Here is a 7,213-nt window from a genome sequence, read left to right as displayed (position 1 = left end):
TGATGGTTTTAATGCTGGCTTCTACCAGCGGCATTGTCCATTAATCAAGGAGAATGTGACAACAGCGGTATTGATTTTGTTTTTTGAATGGAGGACATCTCCCAGAGGTTATCAATAAAACGGGAATTGTGCTGATCCTGAAAATCAAGAATACAAGAAATATGCACTGATGCAACAGGAGCAGTTATTCGCGACGATCGTGGTGAGGGCATAGCTGGAACAGGTGAGAAAATATTTAATGTGCTTAGCCCAGCCACAACAGAAGCACAAGCGCTTGAAAAGGGGCTGACTATGGTGGATCAGTTGGGATGTTCTCGAGTCATTGTTGAATCAGATTTTATGGAGCTTATCCAATTATGCACGGGTGAGAAGGAAGTCATGACTTTATAGGTAGCAATCTTGGTAGAATGTTTCATTATAGCTCAAAGGATAGGGAACATTATGTTCCAACACTGCCCAAGGGATGGAAATAGGGTGGCTCATACTATTGCAAGGCATGCTTTTGATTCAGACTCTAGTTTATCTTGGGATGGAGATCCTCCCAATTTTGTTATGCCTTATGTAATAGACGATGTAACTATTTCGAACTCTCAATAAAAAGCCACCAGTCATTTCCTTTCAAAAAAAAAGAATCCAAGAAATATTACCCAGTATAGGCCTATTTCATTGTGTAATGTGATTTATAAGCTATGTTCCAAAGTGTTGGCTAATCGTCTACGTGAGATCCTTGATGAGATCATTGCAGAGGACACAGTGCTTTTGTGCCAGGGAGGTTGATCACAGATAACGTAGTCACTGCATATGAGTGTATTCACTCAATGAAAAGAAAGAAAGGTAAACAGGGATGGTGTGCGGTCAAGATAGATATGATGAATCGCGTTGAATGGGCCTACCTTCATGGGATCACGTTGCAACTTGGCTTTGTGGAGGAATGGGTATCCTTAGTGATGAGATGTGTGACATCCACCAATTTGAAAATATTACGTGTCCAAACATCATCTCCGCCAATTTTATCTTAGTGGATTATATGTGTCCTTTTTATTACCACATGGCTTGCTTTTTTAAATGCACCATAATTTTGTTAAAAGACATAAACATTTTGTAACACTCGATGAACAATTTGCAAATACACAATCATTTTTAATAAAATACTTGAAACACTTAAAAAGAGAGGTAATATTACCGAAAGTCATAGAACTTGCACTTGATGTTTAGTTTGATGCTAAAACATTAAAAGTATGGATTTGTGATCACATAACTTGACATGGCGTGCAAATAAGGTGCTTCCTCTCGTATCTGCCATATAGCCTAACCACGTGGCGCGCCATAGGCCCACCTGTCAGTGGCTGGAAGCATATTTTTGCATATAACTCTCTTGTGTTTTATCTATTCACGTAATGGAAAAGGTTGGGCGGTGTCCTTCGAACCCACGATCTGCTGCAAACGTAGCATGGATAGCCACCAGAGCACTGATTTTCACATCTAATAACAAGCACAACTAAAATTTATATATCCTTTAAAGACCGTACTTATGAAAATTTAAATCTCCAAAATGAATAAAGGGGAGCCACACGGTTGGAACATTTGTCCTGCTGGTCGCTTGCCACATGTGTACTAGTAAGAAAATATTGAATAGAAAAACATACAAAAATATCCAGATGTCTGCGTGCTTGTATATTTTCACAGAAAAAGGTAAATTTTGCTACCCATGTGATTTTTTCCATAAATGTAACACGGAAAGGTATTTTCTGTTTGAACGGTATTTGACTCTCCATATGCCTGCGCAATTTCATACTCTCTATATACTTGTATCTTTCCTAGAAAGGGGAGTAGCAAAGATGGCTCGATGAAAAATGTTTCTTAAGCAAATGAGTGCTTAAATAATAAAACTTTTTTTTACTTTCTAGGAAAGATACAAGTATATAGTAGACTCTTATTGCTCGATCATTTTTTGCCGATTTTCTGGCTAACTAGTTTTTTTTCACTTTCGTACTATATTTTTGTCAGCAACAAATTTAGAAAGAAGCTGAGTACATCAGAAGTTCATTAAGCGCAGCCTGATCCTCAACTGTAGCTTGTCAACATTTTTAGCTTCTTGCCTCACGTAAGTCACATTGGCATAGAGTTAACCACCGCAAAATTTACAGGCTATTAAACTGGAGCCACACAAGCCTCTGTCAAATAGTGCCTTTAAATTCATGGTACCTGGGAGTATTACCTTTTTTTAGTGGAACCTAGAAGTACCATAAATGGACCCGAAGTTTTTTTTTCTTATATGTAAGAAACCAACATATATTTCCCGCAAAAAAAAGAAGAAACCAACTTATACACTTCTTTTTTGAATTTTAACAAGAGGTAATATCATTGGGAGTCACAAAACTTGCGCTTGATATTCAGTTTGATGCTAAAACTTTGAAAATACAGATTTGTGGTCTCATAACTTGACATGGTGTGCAAATACGGTGCTTTCTCTAGTATCGGGCTGTATGGCATGCCCATTTGGCGCGCCAGCGTGGCGTAGGCTCATCTGTCAGTGTCTTGAAGCGGATTTTTTTGCAGAGTACTGCATTGCATTTTATTTATTTATGTATAAAATCCCACACATAAAATGAAAAAAGCTGTAGAGCATGGGCTTCAAACCTAGGATTTACTTCTTACTTCTTAGTCGCTCGCATAGACAGCCATCAACAATCACGCAAGACGTCTAACTTGCACAACTTACTTTATTTATAACCGATCAATACGGACTGTACAATTTGATTTTTTTTGAAAGCTAAAAGAAATAGGTAAGTTCGGGTCGAACCAGTGAGCTCCTGGTCAAAACTGGCGTGTACGTGGGCTAACCACCAGACCAGGATTACACTTTTTTTGCAAACTCAAATCTTGTATTACTCAATCACAGTATCATTACAATCCTCAGCAGCTAAAGTTCAGGAGGACCCGACCCTAGCCAAGTCATAGTCCTATTATTTATGCGACCAAAGGAAGCTAGCAAGTCGCTCGCTTTATTCCGAGAACGAGCGACATGAGTAATACAAGTTTGATGAAGACTTAATAAATCTCTAATCTCATTAACTAAAGACGAGTAGATCGACCGATCAGTATCACCACATGTGATCAACGACACTGCAGCAGCGGAATCAAGCTCAACTTGTATCGGCAGACTTGTTCGTTGGACCGCAGAGGATAGTCCCTCCAAACAAGCAAAAAGCTCAGCTTCCAGTACATCTCGGCAGACCCGTAGCGCCCTGCATGCGGAGAAGATGATTCTCCCTTGCTCATCTCTCAAGATCATGCCCGCCCCAACATCATCACATGACACAAAAGCTCCATCCGTGTTTAATTTCGTCCACCCATGCTTCGGTTTTTCCCAACCATGCACCAAAACTGTAGCCATTTGAGGAACAACGTCGATCATCATGCTGTTCTTTCCTTTTTTCTGACTCCACATCTTTCTCGTTCTTGATTGCCAATAGAGAGTCAAGATAACTCTGCAAGAACCGGACCGAAACTTCCATTGGCGGAGCCGGCTTATGATGCACCACCTCATTGCGAATGAACCAACTTCTCCACAGCACAAGCAGAATCATGCACCTCTCCATGTCACTCATATTCGCAAGAACTTCCAGTAACCACTCCCTACCGCAATTAACCAGTGTCTGTAACCGAGGTAATTTTCAGACTTTGGCCATTCTCAGATATAGATCCTTCCCGAGCTGGCAGCGCACGAACGGGTGAAAGTTATCCTCCGTGTCAAGCCCACACACCGAGCAAACACTTGTGGTTTCCAAGCCAATTTTGTGCTTGTTCTTCCACGTTGGCAGCCCGTCGGTAGCTACCCTCCACGCAAAATTTGCCACAGATGGCGGAACCCCACACCTCCAGATGAATTTCCAACAGCTTCTTGCACCAGACGACGACGAGCTAGAGGATACAGCTCCAGCCCTGTGTATCTCGTCAAACGCCAAGTGATAAGCACTCTTCACAGAGAAAACACCCAACTTGTCCGGTCCCCATGCAAGAACATCCTCGCCACGCCTAGGTGACACCCTGATCTTCATAATCTCCATCACATCTGCTTGCGTGAAATATCGATTCAGAGTATGAACTTTCCAGGATCCATTTTCATTCAAAAGATCGGCTACATATCGAATGCGACAGACACCCTGCCTCGAGATCGGTTTGTATGAGAAAGGCCTCGGTATCCAGTTATCTCGCCACACCCGAATGCTTCTCCCGTCTCCAATTCTCCAAATGAGTCCTTTCTTTAACAACTCCAAACCATGGTTAATAGCCTGCCATGATGATGAGGCATTCCCGGAAAACACCGTGTCCTCTAACTTGCCCGCCGGATAGTATTTGGATTTAAGCAGACGGGTGCACAAGCTATCTGGCCTTAATATCAATCTCCAAGCTTGGCGAGCTAGAAGGGCTTGGTTGAATAAACGAAAATCTCGGAAACCGATTCCGCCTCTCTCTTTGGTTGCATAAGATGATCCTAACCCTTCCAGTGAACCTTCCTCTTCCCCTTTTCCGACCCCCAATAAAAGTTCCTCACCATTCTAGTGAGGTCATCGCACACCGAGTACGGAAGCTTAAACACTCCCATAATATATGTGGGCAAAGCTTGGGCGACGGACTTTATAAGCACTTCCCTCCCGGGCTGCGCCAACACACCATCTCCCCATTGGACAAGTCTTTTGGTAAGGCTTGTCTGAAGATTTTGAAACTTCCCTTTTGACATACGACCCTCGGGCATGGGCAGACCCAAGTACTTCTCCTCAAAGACCATGCTTTTGACTTGGAGAACATCCATGACTTGCTCCTGGATTGCAACCGGGCATGCTGCCCCGAAGAAGATAGAACACTTATCATAATTTAAACTTTGGCCCGTGGCCAAACTATAGAGATCCAGAGAAGCTTTAACCTGCACCGCTTGTTCCCTCGAAGCCTGAAAGAACAACATGGTATCATCTGCAAACAACAAGTGAGATATGCCCGGGGCTCTCCTACAAATTTTCACGGGAGCAATATCACCAGCTTGCACCTTGCTTTTCAAAATAGTTGAAAGTCCATCTGCCACAAATAAGAACAAAAATGGAGAGAGTGGATCTCCTTGCCGTAGCCCACGCGACGGTGCAAATGAATCTAGGAGAGTTCCATTTAAAGGGACAAAATAATAATTATGTTATCAGTTCTTATGTCATGCCTATCAGAAACTGTATGAAAAAAAATTAAACGATTTTCCTTGAAAATAGTGAAACTTTTCATCGTGAGATAGCTTAAGATTACTTACTGTATTTAAGTTGAACTGGCACTTATTCCTAGATAATAAGAGGGTAATTAAGACTACAAATTTACACACAGTACTTAACTTTAAATGTAGCTTCCCCACAAAAGAAACTTTCTATATAGCTGGCCGGCCTTGGGACTAATAACTTTGAAACTATACAACAAAATGCACTCTTATCTCTATCTATTATATCTGAGAACTAAAATCAAGTCTATCTTTAGCTAATTGATGACTAGCAAAAGAGCCCGTGCGTTGCAACGGGGTAACAAAATTATGTTTCGCCACTTATCACAATTGCTCCATCTTGTCATTGTCATCAACCTATTCATACTTCTTCCCTTTTGCAAGTTTTCTTCCGTCCTTTTACACGTTTTATTATGTACACGGCCTTGTGGTTTCCATCATCATACTGAGCAAATGCCAGTTAGAAAAGAGAGGTGGAGGTCAAGGTCTACTCTGAGTGCCATCTTAATAACTGCAGCCTTGATCTGTTTTACTTTCCTTGTCAGCAAAATTAAAGATTTCGATTTGCTTGTATGTGGGTTATATAACCAAATGCTCCTTGTGGAGCTAGTGTCCACATCCCTTGATGGTAATCATTATAGCTGCAATAGAAGGATGTGATGTTGCATCAAATATATTTGGGTGGGATCATGCACATCGAAAAATTTGGTACCATCGACGGTGAAGGGTAAGAAAGATGTAGGTTACCTAAAACTATATTCAACTTGAAAAATAGTACTTCCTCTATAAAGAAATATAAGAGTGTTTCAATTCTTTACAGAGGGAGTACGTGTCAAATACTCTATGGTCCGGTAGAAAGCATCTACCTAGCTTTTGCGACATCCGTTACTGCACGTGTTGTTGCAGTTGACGATCAGTTGGTCAGCAGGCAAAGACATGTACATCGGCTTGAGCTCTGAGTCAAACAGATATGTGAGGGACCGATTCAACGGGGATGACCGTGTCGGCCTCCCGGTGAGAGAGTTGCTTCTCCTGTGAGCTCTCACTCGAGGGAAGCAAGGCATGCGGAGCCAGCCTGGTTTCAAATATCGGCGAGCACCTCATCTCGTTGTAAACTTATAGAGTAATCAATGCCAAATCACAAGTATGTTTAGGGCGATTAAAAGTTGCGGTAGAAGTACTTCTTGTCCCGGTCTCTCCATGGAGTGCATATACGTATAAATGATATAATCGATCACAAGATGACCAACTCCCATATACTAATATGTGCATACAATGTGATCATCGAGGGTCCTTTATACCATTGATGATTGATTGATGGAAGCAGCGGCTAATGCGGTCAATATAGTGGTACTAATGCACCTGATCGAAAACGTGTTGCATGGCGTCTAGATCGATGCGTCCGCGTGCTAGGGCTGCCGCTAAGATGGCGACGACTTTGCCAAGGCGAGCCTATTTTTTCAAGAAGCATGTTTGTTCTTATATTTTTATACATGTATATATCTAGTCCTATGTCCATGTTCAAAAGATTCAGATGGAATATCAATGAGAAATGAATGAAAAAACCGTGTGTATCGTTTGTGCCTGACTCGGACCAATGGGACGTAAAAATTAGGCTGACAAAAGGAATTTTTAGGTATGTATGTATATTTAAAATTTATACACATCTTCAGTTTTTTTTCATATATAACATGTTATATTTTGAGCAAGTGTTAGATAGATAAATATTTTGAAGACCATTTTAATCTGCCAGACATAAAAAATTAGGCCGACTAAAGGATTTTTCAGGTAGTATGTATGTATATTTAAAGTTTATACACATTTTGAAGACCATTTTAGTCTGTCAGAAAGAAGAAAAATTAAATAAGAAAAGGGGGAAAAGGAAGAAAAATTAAACAAGAAAAGGGGAAAAAGAAGAAAAATTAAACAAGAAAAGGGAAAACATTTCAATCTGCC

Source organism: Triticum dicoccoides, chromosome 4A, assembly GCF_002162155.2.
Source record: "Triticum dicoccoides isolate Atlit2015 ecotype Zavitan chromosome 4A, WEW_v2.0, whole genome shotgun sequence".
Taxonomy (NCBI): Eukaryota; Viridiplantae; Streptophyta; class Magnoliopsida; order Poales; family Poaceae; genus Triticum; species Triticum dicoccoides.
This window is presented reverse-complemented; position numbering follows the sequence as displayed.